General features: G+C 38.6%; 1 pseudogene; it reads right to left on the minus strand.

The window, feature by feature from the left end:
* The window catches only part of LOC132365432 (OX-2 membrane glycoprotein-like), a 44,056-nt pseudogene that overhangs the window by 12,468 nt on the left and 15,944 nt on the right, over positions 1 to 15,644 (minus strand).

Raw genomic sequence — 15,644 nt, forward strand, 5'->3', positions numbered from 1 at the left:
AAATATAAAATAGAAAAATATAAAGCTAATAAATATGATTTTATTTTTGTGAATTTAGGTAGATGAGGACTTCTTAAATAAGACCCCAAACTCAAAAGTAGGTAAAAAAGTGATGGATTTAACAACATTAAAGCATTAAAGACCTCTGTTCTTTTAATGATATAACTGAGAAATTTAATGGAGTGATGCCAAATAGGGAGAAGTAATCAATATCTAGTATTTACAGAATCTATGATATTCTACAATTTCTACAAATATAGTCCACCTACCCGAAGTCACATGAAGATGTAGACAAGAACTTCACAGAAGGGGAGTGCATAACAAATATATATAAAACAGGCTCATAATTATTAATAATCAGAAAAAAACACACCCCAAATCAGAGTAGCCATTCGATTGGTGACAGTAGGAGGGATGACTAGACAGTGAATCAGGGAATGAATAGAAACATTCGAAGACACTAATATTAATATAACCTCATTTGAAATTACTAATTCATGAAGTTGGATATATAAACAAATTTTTTCCACTTATTTTTAAAATAATAATTGCTGTTACCAAATGGATGATTTAATATGGAAAGGTAAGTCTTAAATTTGAAGTATACACAATGACAGCAAAAATCACACATCTGCCAATTACCTGTGTTCACTAAGGTGTGTGGTTCATTAGGGTGTCCATGCCAGGCTGTCTCAGCTGGGGTGTGGTTTCAAGCACATGCTCAGACCTAGAGATATAAAGACATAAGATAAGATAAGATACATAAGATGAATACAACCCAAACACTCCCCCTAATGGCGGTATATTGTAAGAGCATGCTATCAATAAAAAATTGGGAGATTAATACTCTCTTGACAGATCAAAATAGTTTTTCTTTCTTTTTTTTTTGAATTTTATTTAATTTATTTTTTTACACAGCAGGTCCTTATTAGTCATCAATTTTATACACATCAGTGTATACATGTCAATCCCAATCTCCCAAATCATCACACCACCACACCCACCGCCCCACCACTTTCCCACCTTGGTGACCACACGTTTGTTCTCTACATCTGTGTCTCAATTTCTGCCCTGCAAACCAGATCATCTGTACCATTTTTCTAGGTTCCACATATATACGCTAACATACGATATTTGTTTTACTCTTTCTGACTTACTTCACTCTGTATGACAGTCTCTAGATCCATCCATGTCTCTACAAATGACCCAATTTCGTTCCTTTTTATAGCTGAGTAATATTCCATTGTATATATGTACCACATCTTCTTTATCCATTCATCTGTCGATGGGCATGTAGGTTGCTTCCATGACCTGGCTATTGTAAATAGTGCTGCAATGAACATTGGGGTGCATGTGTCTTTTTGAATTATGGTTTTCTCTGGGTATATGCCCAGTAGTGGGATTGCTGGGTCATATGGTAATTCAATTTTTAGTTTTTTAAGGAACCTCCATACTGTTCTCCATAGTGGCTGTATCAATTTATATTCCCACCAACAATGCAAGAGGGTTCCCTTTTCTCCACACCCTCTCCAGCATTTGTTGTTTGTAGATTTTCTGATGATGCCCATTCTAACAGGAGTGAGGTGATACCTCATTGTAGCTTTGATTTGCATTTCTCTAATAATTAGTGATGTTGAGCAGCTTTTCATGTGCTTTCTTGGCAATCTGTATAACTTCTTTGGAAGTTAGTCATTGCAGCACTATTTACAATAGCCAGGACATGGAAGCAACCTGAATGTCCATCGACAGATGAATGGATAAAGATGTGGTACATATATACAATGGAATATTACTCAGCCATAAAAAGGAACAAAATTGGGTCACTTGTTGAGACGTGGATGGATCTAGAGACTGTCATACAGAGTGAAGTAAGTCAGAAAGAGAAAAACAAATATCGTATATTAAAGCATATATGTGGAACCTAGAAAAATGGTACAGATGAACTGGCTTGCCGGTCAGAAATAGAGACACAGATGTAGAGAAGAAACATACAGACACCAAGAGGGGAAAGCAGCTGGGGGTGGTGGTGGTGGTGTGATGAATTTGGAGATTCGGATTGACATGTATACACTGATGTGTATAAAATGGATGACTAATAAGAACCTGCTGTAGAAAAAAATAGATAAAATAAAATTCAAAACAAAACTTTTTAACATCAACACTTTTTACAGCAGGTATTTTGACCACAGTGTACTTAAATTGTACTATAAATGTCACTTCTTTCTACATAGTCTTCTGAATATAATTTATATTTTACATTGCAACTTCAATTCAAAAAATGGCCATCATTATGATTATCAATGATAGTTCTTAGGTGTAACATAAAAATGAACCTATACCTCGTGGATGGACCTTAAGGAAATTTGCACTTACATTAAGTGGCATGAACTACTGTGTATTTTGAATTCTTAGGTCTTCTTGTGATTGGTTGTTTTTGTCCTCTTTCTGATTGTCAGATTGATGTCATTTCTCTGCTCATTGTATCCTCTCATTCCTTTTTTTTTTTTAAACATCTTTATTGAAGTATAATTGCTTTACAATGGTGTGTTAGTTTCTGCTTTATAACAAAGTGAATCAGTTATACATATACATATGTTCCCATATCTCTTCCCTCTTGCATCTCCCTCCCTGCCACCCTCCCCATCCCACCCCTCTAGGTGGTCACAAAGCACCGATCTGATCTCCCTGTGCTATGCGGCTGCTTCCCACTAGCTATCTATTTTACATTTGGTAGTGTATATATGTCCATGACACTCTCTCACCCTGTCACATCTCACCCCTCCCCCTCCCCATATCCTCAAGTCCATTCTCTAGTAGGTCTGTGTCTTTATTCCCGTCTTGCCACTAGGTTCTTCATGGCCTTTTTTTTTTTTTTCCCTTAGATTCCATATATATGTGTTAGCATACTGTATTTGTTTTTCTCTTTCTGACTTACTTCACTCTGTATGACAGACTCTAACTCCATCCACCTCATTACAAATATCTCCATTTCATTTCTTTTTATGGCTGAGTAATATTCCATTGTATATATGTGCCACATCTTCTTTATCCATTCATCTGTCGATGGACACTTAGGTTGCTTCCATGTTCTGGCTATTTTAAATAGAGCTGCAATGAACATTTTGGTACATGACTCTTTTTGACCTATGGTTTTCTCAGGGTATATGCCCAGTAGTGGGATTGCTGGGTCGTATGGTAGTTCTATTTTTAGTTTTTAAGAAACCTCCATACTGTTCTCCATAGTGGCTGTATCAATTTACATTCCCACCAACAGTGCAAGAGGGTTCCCTTTCCTCCACACCCTCTCCAGCATTTATTGTTTCTAGATTTTTTGATGATGGCCATTCTGACCAGTGTGAGATGATATGTCATTGTAGTTTTGATTTGCATTTCTCTAATGATTAGTGATGTTGAGCATTCTTTCATGTGTCTGTTGTCCATCTGTATATCTTCTTTGGAGAAATGTCTATTTAGGTCTTCTGCCCATTTTTGGATTGGGTTGTTCATTTTTTTGTTATTGAGCTGCATGAGCTGCTTGTAAATCTTGGAGATTAATCCTTTGTCAGTTGCTTCATTTGCAAATATTTTCTCCCATTCTGAGGGTTGTCTTTTGGTCTTGTTTATGGTTTCCTTTGCTGTGCAAAAGCTTTTAAGTTTCATTAGGTCCCATTTGTTTATTTGTGTTCTTATTTCCATTTCTCTAGGAGCTGGGTCAAAAAGAATCTTGCTGTGATGTATGTCATAGAGTGTTCTGCCTATGTTTTCCTCTAAGACTTTGATAGTGTCTGGCCTTACACTTAGGTCTTTAATCCATTTTGAGTTTATTTTTGTGCATGGTGTCAGGGAGTGTTCTAATTTCATACTTTTACATGTATCTATCCAATTTTCCCAGCACCACTTATTGAAGAGGCTGTCTTTTCTCCACTGTATATGCTTGCCTCTTTTATCAAAGATAAGGTGACCATATGTGCGTGGGTTTATCTCTGGGCTTTCTATCCTGTTCCATTGATCTATATTTCTGTTTTTGTGCCAGTACCAAACTGTCTTGATTACTGTAGCTTTGTAATAGAGTCTGAAGTCAAGGAGCCTGATTCTCCCAGCTCCATTTTTCGTTCTCAAGATTGCTTTGGCTATTCAGGGTCTTTTGTGTTTCCATACAAATTGTGAAATTTTTTGTTCTAGTTCTGTGAAAAATGCCAGTGGTAGTTTGATAGGGATTGCATTGAATCTGTAGATTGCTTTGGGTAGTAGAGTCATTTTCACAATGTTGATTCTTCCAATCCAAGAACATGGTATATCTCTCCATCTATTTGTATCATCTTTAATTTCTTTCATCAGTGTCTTATAATTTTCTGCATACAGGTCTTTTGTCTCCTTAGGTAGGTTTATTCCTAGATATTTTATTCTTTTTGTTACAATGGTAAACGGGAGTGTTTTCTTAATTTCACTTTCAGATTTTTCATCATTAGTGTATAGAAATGCAAGAGATTTCTGTGCATTAATTTTGTATCCTGCTACTTTACCAAATTCATTGATTAGCTCTAGGAGTTTTCTGGTAGCATCTTTAGGATTCTCTATGTATAGTATCATGCCATCTGCAAACAGTGACAGCTTTACTTCTTCTTTTCCGATTTAGATTCCTTTTATTTCTTTTTCTTCTCTGATTGCTGTGGCTAACACTTCCAAAACTATGTTGAATAATAGTGGTGAGAGTGGGCAACCTTGTCTTGTTCCTGATCTTAGTGGAAATGGTTTCAGTTTTTCACCACTGAGGACAATGTTTGCTGTGGGTTTGTCATATATGGCCTTTATTATGTTGAGGAAAGCTCCCTCTATGCCTACTTTCTGCAGGGCTTTTATCATAAATGGGTGTTGAATTTTGTCGAAAGCTTTTTCTGCATCTATTGAGATGATCATATGGTTTTTCTCCTTCAATTTGTTAATATGGTGTATCACGTTGATTGATTTGTGTATATTGAAGAATCCTTGCATTCCTGGGATAAACCCCACTTGATCATGGTGTATGATGCTTTTAATGTGCTGTTGGATTCTGTTTGCTAGTATTTTGTTGAGGATTTTTGCATCTATGTTCATCAGTGATATTGGCCTGTAGTTTTCTTTCTTTGTGACATCTTTGTCTGGTTTTGGTATCAGGGTGATGGCGGCCTCCCTCTGCAATATTTTGGAAGAGTTTGAGAAGGATAGGTGTTAGCTCTTCTCTAAATGTTTGATAGAATTCACCTGTGAAGCCATCTGGTCCTGGGCTTTTGTTTGTTGGAAGGTTTTTAATCACAGTCTCAATTTCAGTGCTTGTGATTGGTCTGTTCATATTTTCTATTTCTTCCTGGTTCAGTCTGGGCAGGTTGTGCATTTCTAAGAATCTGTCCATTTCTTCCAGGTTGTCCATTTTATTGGCATAGAGTTGCTTGTAGTAATCTCTCATGATCATTTGTATTTCTGCAGTGGTCAGTGGTTACTTCTCCTTTTTCATTTCTAATTCTATTGATTTGAGTCTTCTCCCTTTTTCTCTTGATGAGTCTGGCTAATGGTTTATCCATTTTGTTTATCTTCTCAAAGAACCAGCTTTTAGTTTCATTAATTTTTGCTATTGTTTCCTTCGTTTCTTTTTCATTTATTTCTGACCTGATCTTTATGATTTCTTTCCTTCTGCTAGCTTTGAGGATTTTTTGTTCTTCTTTCTCTAATTGCTTTAGGTGCAAGGTTAGATTGTTTATTCGAGATGTTTCCTGTTTCTTGAGGTAGGCTTGTATTGCTATAAACTTCCCTCTTAGCACTGCTTTTGCTGCGTCCCATAGGTTTTGGGTCGTCGTGTCTCCGTTGTCATTTTTTTCTAGGTATTTTTTGATTTCCCCTTTGATTTCTTCAGTGATCACTTTGTTATTAAGTAGTGTATTGTGTAGCCTCCATGTGTTTGTATTTTTTACAGATCTTTTCCTGTAATTGATATCTAGTCTCATAGCATCGTGGTCGGAAAAGATACTTGATACGATTTCAATTTTCTTAAATTTACCAAGGCTTGATTTGTGACCCAAGATATGATCTATCCTGGAGAATGTTCCATGAGCACTTGAGAAGTATGTGTATTCTGTTGTTTTTGGATGGAATGTCCTATAAATATCAATTAAGTCCGTCTTGTTTAATGTATCATTTAAAGCTTGTGTTTCCTTATTTATTTTCATTTTGGATGATCTGTCCATTGGTGAAAGTGGGGTGTTAAAGTCCCCTACTATGATTGTGTTGCTGTCGATTTCCCCTTTTATGGCTGTTAGTACTTGCCTTATGTATTGAGGTGCTCCTATGTTGGGTGCATAAATATTTACAATTGTTATACCTTCCTCTTGGATCGAGCCCTTGATCATTATATAGTGTCCTTCTTTGTCTCTTGTAATAGTCTTTATTTTAAAGTCTATTTTGTCTGATATGAGAATTGCTACTCCAGCTTTCTTTTGATTTCCATTTGCATGGAATATCTTTTTCCATCCCCTCACTTTCAGTCTGTATGTGTCTCTAGGTCTGAAGTGGGTCTCTTGTAGACAGCATATATATGGGTCTTGTTTTTGTATCCATTCAGCCAGTCTGTGTCTTTTGGTGGGAGCATTTAATCCATTTACATTCAAGGTAATTATTGATATGTATGTTCCTATTCCCATTTTCTTAAATGTTTTGGGTTTGTTATTGTAGGTGTTTTCCTTCTCTTGTGTTTCTTGCCTAGAGAAGTTCCTTTAGCATTTGTTGTAAAGCTGGTTTGGTGGTGCTGAACTCTCTCAGCTTTTGCTTGTCTGTAAAGCTTTTAATTTCTCCATCAAATCTGAATGAGATCCTTGCTGGGTAGAGTAATCTTGGTTGTAGGTTTTTCTCCTTCATCACTTTAAGTATATCCTGCCACTCCCTTCTGGCTTGCAGAGTTTCTGCTGAAAGATCAGATGTTAACCTTATGGGGATTCCTTTGTGTGTTTTTTGTTGTTTTTCCCTTGCTGCTTTTAATATGTTTTCTTTATATTTAATTTTTGACAGTTTGATTAATATGTGTCTTGGCGTGTTTCTCCTTGGATTTATCCTGTATGGGACTCTCTGTGTTTCCAGGACTTGATTAACTATTTCCTTTCCCATATTAGGGAAGTTTTCAACTATAATCTCTTCAAATATTTTCTCAGTCCCTTTCTTTTTCTCTTCTTCTTCTGGGACCCCTATAATTCAAATGTTGGTGCATTTAATGTTGTCCCAGAGGCCTCTGAGACTGTCCTCAGTTCTTTTCATTCTTTTTTCTTTATTCTGCTCTGCAGTAGTTATTTCCACCATTTTATCTTCCAGGTCACTTATCCGTTCTTCTGCCTCAGTTATTCTGCTATTGATCCCATCTAGAGTATTTTTAATTTCATTTATTGTGTTTTTCATCGTTGCTTGGTTACTCTTTAGTTCTTCTACGTCCTTGTTAAATGTTTCTTGCATTTTGTCTATTCTATTTCCAAGATTTTGGATCATCCTTACTATCATTATTCTGAATTCTTTTTCAGGTAGACTACCTATTTCCTCTTCATTTGTTAGGTCTGGTGTGTTTTGACCCTGCTCCTTCATCTGCTGTGTGTTTTTCTGTCATCTCATTTTGCTTATCTTACTGTGTTTGGGGTCTCCTTTTCACAGGCTGCAGGTTCGTAGTTCCCGTTGTTTTTGGTATCTGTCCCCAGTGGCTAAGGTTGGTTCAGTGGGTTGTGTAGGCTTCCTGGTAGAGGGAACTAGTGCCTAAGTTCTGGTGGATGAGACTGGATCTTGTCCTTCTGGTGGGCACGTCCACATCTGGTGGTGTATTTTGGGGTGTCTGTGGCCTTATTATGATTTTAGGCAGCCTCTCTGCTAATGGATGGGGCTGTGTTCCTGTCTTGCTAGTTGTTTGGCATAGGGTGTCCAGCCCTGTAGCTTGCTGGTCGTTGAGTGAAGCTGGGTCTTGATGTTGAGATGGAGATCTCTGAGAGATTTTTGCCATTTGGTATTACATGGAGCTGGGAGGTCTCTTGTGGACCAGTGTCCTGAAGTTGGCTCTCCCACCTCAGAGGCACGGCCCTGATGCCTGGCTGGAGCACCAAGAGCCTTTCATGCACATGGCTCAGAGTAAAAGGGAGAAAAAATAGAAAGAAAGAAAGAAAGAAAGAAAGAGGATATAATATAGTGATGTAAAATAAAGCTATTATAAAGCAAAGCTATACAGACAAAATCTCACCCAGAAGCATATACATATACACTCACAAAAAAAGGAAAAGGGGAAAAATTAATATATCCTGCTCCCAAAGTCCACCTCCTGAATTTGGGATGATTCATTGTCTATTCAGGTATTCAACAGATGCAGGCACATCAAGTTGTTTGTGGAGTTTTAATCCACTGCTTCTGAGGCTGCTGGGAGAGATTTCCCTTTCTCTTCTTTGTTCGCACAGCTCCTGGGGTTCAGCTTTGGATTTGGACCCGCCTCTGCGTGTAGGTCGCCTGAGGGCGTCTGTTCTTCACTCAGACAGAAAGGGGTTAAAGGAGCAGCTGCTTCGGGGGCTCTGTCTCACTCAGGCCGGGGGGATGGAGGGGTACGGGTGCGGGGCGAGCCTGCGGCGGCAGAGGCCGGCGTGACGTTGCAGCAGCCTGAGGCGCGCCGTGCGTTCTCCCGGGAAAGTTGTTCCCGGATCACGGGACCTTGGCAGTGGCGGGCTGCACCGACTCCCAGGAGGGGCGGTGTGGAGAGTGACCTGTGCTCGCACACAGGCTTCTTGGTGCTGGCAGCAGCAGCCTTAGCGTCTCACCGTCTCTGGGGCCCGCGCTGATAGCCGCGGCTCACGCCCGTCTCTGGAGTTCATTTAGGTGGCGCTCTGAATCCCCTCTCCTTGTGCGCCACGAAACAAAGAGGCAAGAAAAAGTCTCTTGCCTCTTCGGCAGCTGCAGACTTTTTCCCGGTCTCCCTCCCAGCCAGCTGTGGTGCGCTAACCCCTTCAGGCTGTGTTCACGCCGCCAGCCCCAGTCCTCTCCCTGCGATCTGACCGAAGTCCGAGCCTCAGCTCCCAGCCCCGCCCGCCCCGGCGGGTGAGCAGACAAGCCTCTCGGGCTGGTGAGTGCTGGTCGGCACCGAGCCTGTGTGCGGGAATCTCTCCGTTTTTCCCTCTGCGCCCCTGTGGCTGCACTCTCCTCCATGGCTCCGAAGCTTCCCCCCTCCGCCACCCGCAGTCTCTGCCCGCGAAGGGGCTTCCTAGTGCGTAGAAACGTTTCCTCCTTCACGGCTCCCTCCCACTGGTGCAGGTCCCGTCCCTATTCTTTTGTCTCTGTTATTTCTTTTTTCTTTTGCCCTACCCAAGTACGTGGGGAGTTTCTTGCCTTTTGGGAGGTCTGACGTTTTCTGCCAGCGTTCAGTGGGTGTTCTGTAGGAGCAGTTCCACGTGTAGATGTATTTCTACTGTATCTGTGGGAAGGAAGGTGATCTCCACGTCTTACTCTTCCGCCATCTTCTATCTGGGTCAGTTCTCTCTCATTCCTTTCTAATTTGCTGCTTTAATTTTCCATTATCATTGAAGAAAAAGATAAATTCTTGTTAGCAATGACTTCTTCCCTGAGATACTATTAGAAAGTCCATATTTAGTTGAAAAACTTTGTGCCATTTATTTTTGACTGTTCAGGTATCACTTTGCCTCAGTTTCTATTTTTAACTATGTTCTTTTTCAATGAGATACTACATAGCTCATTCAAAATGTGTGGAGGAAGTTGAATGGGAAGAATTTGGCACAAAAATGTGAACACAGCTCTGAAGTCAATGGCAACAAAGAAAAGGCAGGAGGGAGCTCTATATAAGAATTCAGCAAAATCAGGGATTTATATCCCAAATACTTGTTATGAAGCTAAGCAAGGAAGAATTCTCTTCTGAATTGATGTTACTTCTTTACAGACATTTGTATCTCAGTGATAAGTGAAATTAACCATAATAATCTACCCAATAGATTGAGGGGGACACACATATACTATTCAATTGCCATAATTCAATCTCATGATTTGGGGAAACTTACCAGGGGAAAAAAGCTGATTAACTTCAGTTTTTTTTTGTTTGTTTTTGTTTTTTTTAAGTATACAATTCCCTATCCTCTCTCAGGTGGTTTGTTTCGTTTTGTTTCAAGGAAATTTCTATATCCTACTCCAGACCTGATACGTTGGACCTTCAGGGAATAAACTCTAGGAATCTGTATTTTTATTTATTTATTTATTTACTTATGGCTGTGTTGGGTCTTCGTTTCTGTGAGAGGGCTTTCTCTGGTTGCAGCAAGTGGGGGCCACTCTTCATCACGGTGCACGGGCCTCTCATTATCGCGGCCTCTCTTGTTGCGGAGCACAGGCTCCAGACGTGCAAGCTCAGTAGTGTGGCTCATGGGCCTAGCTGCTCCGCAGCATGTGGGATCTTCCCAGACCAGGGCTCGAACCCGTGTCCCCTGCATTGGCAGGCAGACTCTCAACCACTGCGCCACCAGGGAAGCCCCTAACTTCAGTTTTAAGAGGTACATGTAACAGAAATACCTCTATTCTTTCCTGAAACTCCATTAAAGTAACAGTAATAAAAATAAAATGATTAAATGAAAAATAACAAGTAGACAGAAGAAAGACCTTCATTAGCAAGAAGTTTAAACAAACTTATGAAAGGCGTAAAAAGGTTAGAAGAATGGCCTATGAAGGTGCAGGATGAAAGAAGCTGCAGGTTCATTTATGTACAAAGCAGACTATTCCTGCAGAGAGAGCCCTGCAGAACCTGGAGAGGCTCAGGATTCAGACAACAAAGGAAGGAATATTCTGAATCACAGAATAAAAGAGTCAAAAGCATCCACTTCCATGGACCTAGAGACTGTCATACAGAGTGAAGTAGGTCAGAAAGAGAAAAACAAATATCTTATATTAATATATATATGTGGAATCTAGAAAAATGGTACAGATGAACTGGTTTGCAAGGCAGAAATAGAGACACAGATGTAGAGAACAAACATATGGACACCAAGGGGGTGGGAAGCAGGGAGGGGGGCAGGTAGTGGTGGTGGGATGAATTGGGAGATTGGGATTGACATATATACATTAATACATATAAAATAGGTAACTAATAAGATCCTGCTGTATTAAAAAAATGAATAAATAAAATAAAATTCAATAAATAAATAAATAAGCATCCACTTCCATAACCCAAAGCACAACTTTGGACAGCCAAGTGCTTTTGCCAACCACTCAGGCAAAAAACATGAGGTGGTAGTTCAAGTAATTTATTAAACATATGAAATAACCAGGGTAGAGGGGGCCAGAGCACCAGAGTAAAGGCCTCTGCATTCCAGCTTTTAGACTCTCCTGACTAATTGCTATCTACTCTCTACAAAAAAGTTTGTCTCGGGGCTTCCCTGGTGGCGCAGTGGTTAAGAATCTGCCTGCCAATTCAGGGGACACGGGTTCGAGCCCTGTTCTGGGAAGATCCCACATGCCACAGAGCGGCTAGGCCTGTGAGCCACCACTACTGAGCCTGTGCGTCTGGAGCCTGTGCTCTGCAATGGAAGAGGCAGCGATAGTGAGAGGCCCGCGCACCGCGATGAAGAGTGGCCCCCGCTTGCCGGAACTGGAGAAAGCCCTCACACAGAAACGAAGACCCAACACACCCAAAAATAAATAAATAAATAAATTTATAAAAACAAAAAAAGGGGGAAAAAAACTGAAGTATAGTCTATAATTTAAAAAAAAAAAAAAGTTTGTCTCGTCACAAGATGCAATAAACCAAATAAGGATTCTTTAAACTCCAAGTGAAGGCTCACTAGACTTTGAAGAAGCCTGTAATCAAAGTGAAAAATACTGAGTAAAAGAAATATAAAATTAAAATGATGGCAGTGGAGGTGAGGCAGGGACTGGTGAAGATAATTAAAGATAATTATAGCACCTCTGAATTATTATTCCTAGATAGATTTGAGAAGGTATTATTTCCTTAAAATAAGAAGATAAGGGTATGAATTAAAGCAATTTTAATTTGTAAAATTAATTTTAAATTGTAAAAGCAATTCAAAATTATAAACCTGATTATCAAAAGAAGGAAACATTTAATGAAAGAGTTTGAAGACAAATTTTAGAAACTCAGTCTGAAAAAAAGAAAAAGAAATGTGAATATTAAAGAAAAAATAAAATAAAATCCAATCTAAAATTTTAGTGACCACTTAATCAAAGTTTATCAAAAGAGAATGTTAGATGAACAAAGGGAAGAGTCTCAAAGAAATGAGAAGATAGTCAGAGTTGAAGGATTTGAGTCTCTAGATTGAATGAACTCACCAAATGCCCATCACATTAAAGGATTAAAAAGAAGACAACTAAAAATAGCACTAGGAAGTTTCAAAACTCTAATAATAAAGAGAAGATACTATGTTACCAATGAGAAGTAATATTTCTATTACAATTATCTGATTGACATTTGGCTTCTTATCAATAATAATAGATGGTCAGGGTAATGGAGAAATACTCTAGAAGTTCTGAGGGCAGAAGGATGATTAAACTAAAGTTGTGTAACAAGCAAGCTATCAATCACATGTGAAAGCATTCTAAGACCACAGGATAGATCCTGTGGCCTGGTAGAATGACCACCAGAGTCACCAGGGAAATTGCTAGTTTCCCTATAGCACTGAGTTTTGAACTCTACTTGAACCAGGTTGTGTAGCCTGGAGAGGCTGAAAATGACAGAAGAGGGTAGTTTTTGGTGGTCTGAGTGTATTATGTTTTACAACCATCTCATTTGGTGCTAGCCTTCATTTTGTGCTTTATTTAGATTAGCCCAGAGGTTAATTCAGAGATCGATGAGATTTCCTAAATGAGGTTATGTTTAGCCCATCTGGATTGCTTACTAGACTACTCATTCCAATACTCCTGTAGTTGGCTATGTACAAAAACTGTTATATTTCCAAAAGATGTGATGTCTCCTTCACTCATTCAAAATTTATGATTCAACATCACTGAAGGCTAGTGATGCTTTTTGTTTCTTGGATGAATGTGACAAATTATGGAGATACTTTAATCTTGTCATCATTTTCCTGAGTTTATAAAAACCAAAAGTATAGATTATGTTAAAGATATCTTAATAAAATAGGATAAGCGGGCTGACTAACATGACTTACTTAATGTTCTCACCAACTCTGAACATATAGCAATTTTATGAAAGCTGTCAAAATATAAGACTGGGAATTAAGATACCCTAAGTTCTACTGCAAGCTGTCCCATCAAATAAGATTCTGGAAAAGTCATTAGATTGTGCTTTCGGCAAAAGATATGCAGAGGTACTATAGTCTTGCTTCTAAAATGATCTGTAAGTAATGACTTGCCTTCTCAATGTGTATTTTGGAGAAAGAAAATATTTCACTCTCATTATAAAGTCTAGGATTTGAACTATTACTATCTGAATAATAAGCACCTACAGTAGATATCTTCTGCAGGAAGAGATGGAAACTCCAGTTGGCAGATAAGCCAAGAGCTCTTCTCTATTTATATAAAAAGTATTTAAGGCTATGTAATGAGGGCAAGAAACTGTGCTTTCTTGAATTTCTGAAAACTGGGTCAAAGCACATTAATTACTGAACACGGTGACAAGAGCCCTGTCGACAAGGAGGCTATGGAAATGCAGTTACAACAGATGAAAAGATGGGACTTCCCTGGTGGTGCAGTGGTTAAGAATCTGCCTGCCAATGCAGGGGATACGGGTTCGAGCCCTGGTCCAGAAGATCTCACATGTTGTGGAGCAACTAAGCCCATGCACCACAACTACTGAGCCTGCACTCTAGAGCCTGCAAGTCACAACTACTGAGCCCATGTGCTACAACCACTGAAGTCCACATGCCTAGAGCCCATGCTCTGCAACAAGAGAAGCCACTGCAACGAGAAGCCTGGGCACCGCAATAAAGAGTAGCCCCTGCTTGCTGCAACTAGAGAAAGCCCATGTGCAGCGACAAAGACCCAACGCAGCCAATAAATAAATAAATAAATAAAAAAGATGAAAAGATAATAGCCAGTATAAAATTGGATAGTAAGAGAAGGTTTCAAGGATATATGTTATAATCTCCAAGTCAACCTCTTAAAGAGGGTATAGGAATGTATAATTAACAAACTATAGAGGAGGGAAATGAAATAAAAACAAATAATCTAAAAGAATTGAGGAAGAGAGAGAAAGAGACATAAAACTGGTCAGATAATAAACAAATAATAAAGTGGTAGATTAAAACCGAAATACCTCAGTATATATACTGAATATATAGAGATTAAAAGTTCTAGTTTTAAAAGATTTTCAGGTGGAATATGAAAACAATTGTTTAAATTATATAGAAAATTATATTATTTAAATATACAAATATATTTAAATTATTATTTACATTCTTTAGGAAAATTAGACTGCTTAATTATGGTTCTGAAACAGAAGATACAGTTGACAAAGCTTGAAAGGAAGGTGGGCAAAAAGAGAAGTGGGTAGCTAAGAAAGACTTTCTATGGTAAATGAAGCAAAACACAGGTTTAATCATGCTGTTGAAGGTTGCAGAGGTAAGTAGTAAAAGAACTGTACTGTGAAGAAAGGGACTATATTGGGAGGAACAAAAGTTGAAGGAGCCTAATCTTCATAGACTGTGGTAGAAATTCAGTGGAAAACATGTAAGGGAGATCAATTCAAAATTTTCCATGTAAGAACAGTTACCCCTGGAAGCAGGGCTGGAGTAGATCATAGCTTCATTATTTGATTCTTTTAACCGTGTGTGTGTATGACCCTGATTTAGATTTTTAAAAATTGATGACTATGCAAACACTTCTGGTAGTGAATTTTAATGATAAATAGTCCCCCTTGTTTTGATTATTACTTTTACTTACATTCTTGTTTGACTGACAGAGGAATGATCTTCTCTTCATTCCTTAGAGGATGATCCATGTGCACAATCAGGTGTCGGAGTCTTAGGGACCTCACAGTCTCCAAGGAGACGTTATACATTTCAGTGATAGTAACTGTGCCACTGGGGTTCAGAGCAAGGGATTCCTCTGGTGGATTAATTAAGACTTGTAATGGGAAAAGAGATATTTGAGGAGCAGGTTTTCCCACAGCCAAGTAAGTAAATCTAAGAAAATCTTCCGAGTCAAGATTGGACTGGAGTTCAGTTCTTAATTCAGATACAGCTGAGGCAAAATAAAAATAAAAATAAAAAGAGAGAGAGAGAGAGAAACAAAATTAAATTTAAAAATATGTCCCCCTAGATTCCTATGGTGTTAAAGATGGACTTTCCAAAACTTTCATATGAAACCAAAATGTTGAAAACATGTCCGTCTCAAACACCTCTCCTCACATATTACAAAACCTCCTAATTCCATCTCCTATATTCACTATCCTCCAATTTGAGAGGAACAATTTGTATCTCCACTTCCGTTCAAACTTAAAATTACATTAAATAAACTCATAATACTTTAAATTTATAGAAACATAATGAGGGAACTCTATGACACTATCACTACCCCTTCAACGTTTTGTTAATTTGAAGACTGGGAAATTCTTATTCTCTTAGCATCGTCTTTCTTCTTTCTTCTTCTCTGCTGTCTCTTTTTCTTTTCCTCTCTTTTCCCAATGAAAACCCTGA

This window comes from Balaenoptera ricei, chromosome 4 (assembly GCF_028023285.1).
Source record: "Balaenoptera ricei isolate mBalRic1 chromosome 4, mBalRic1.hap2, whole genome shotgun sequence".
Classification (NCBI taxonomy): Eukaryota; Metazoa; Chordata; class Mammalia; order Artiodactyla; family Balaenopteridae; genus Balaenoptera; species Balaenoptera ricei.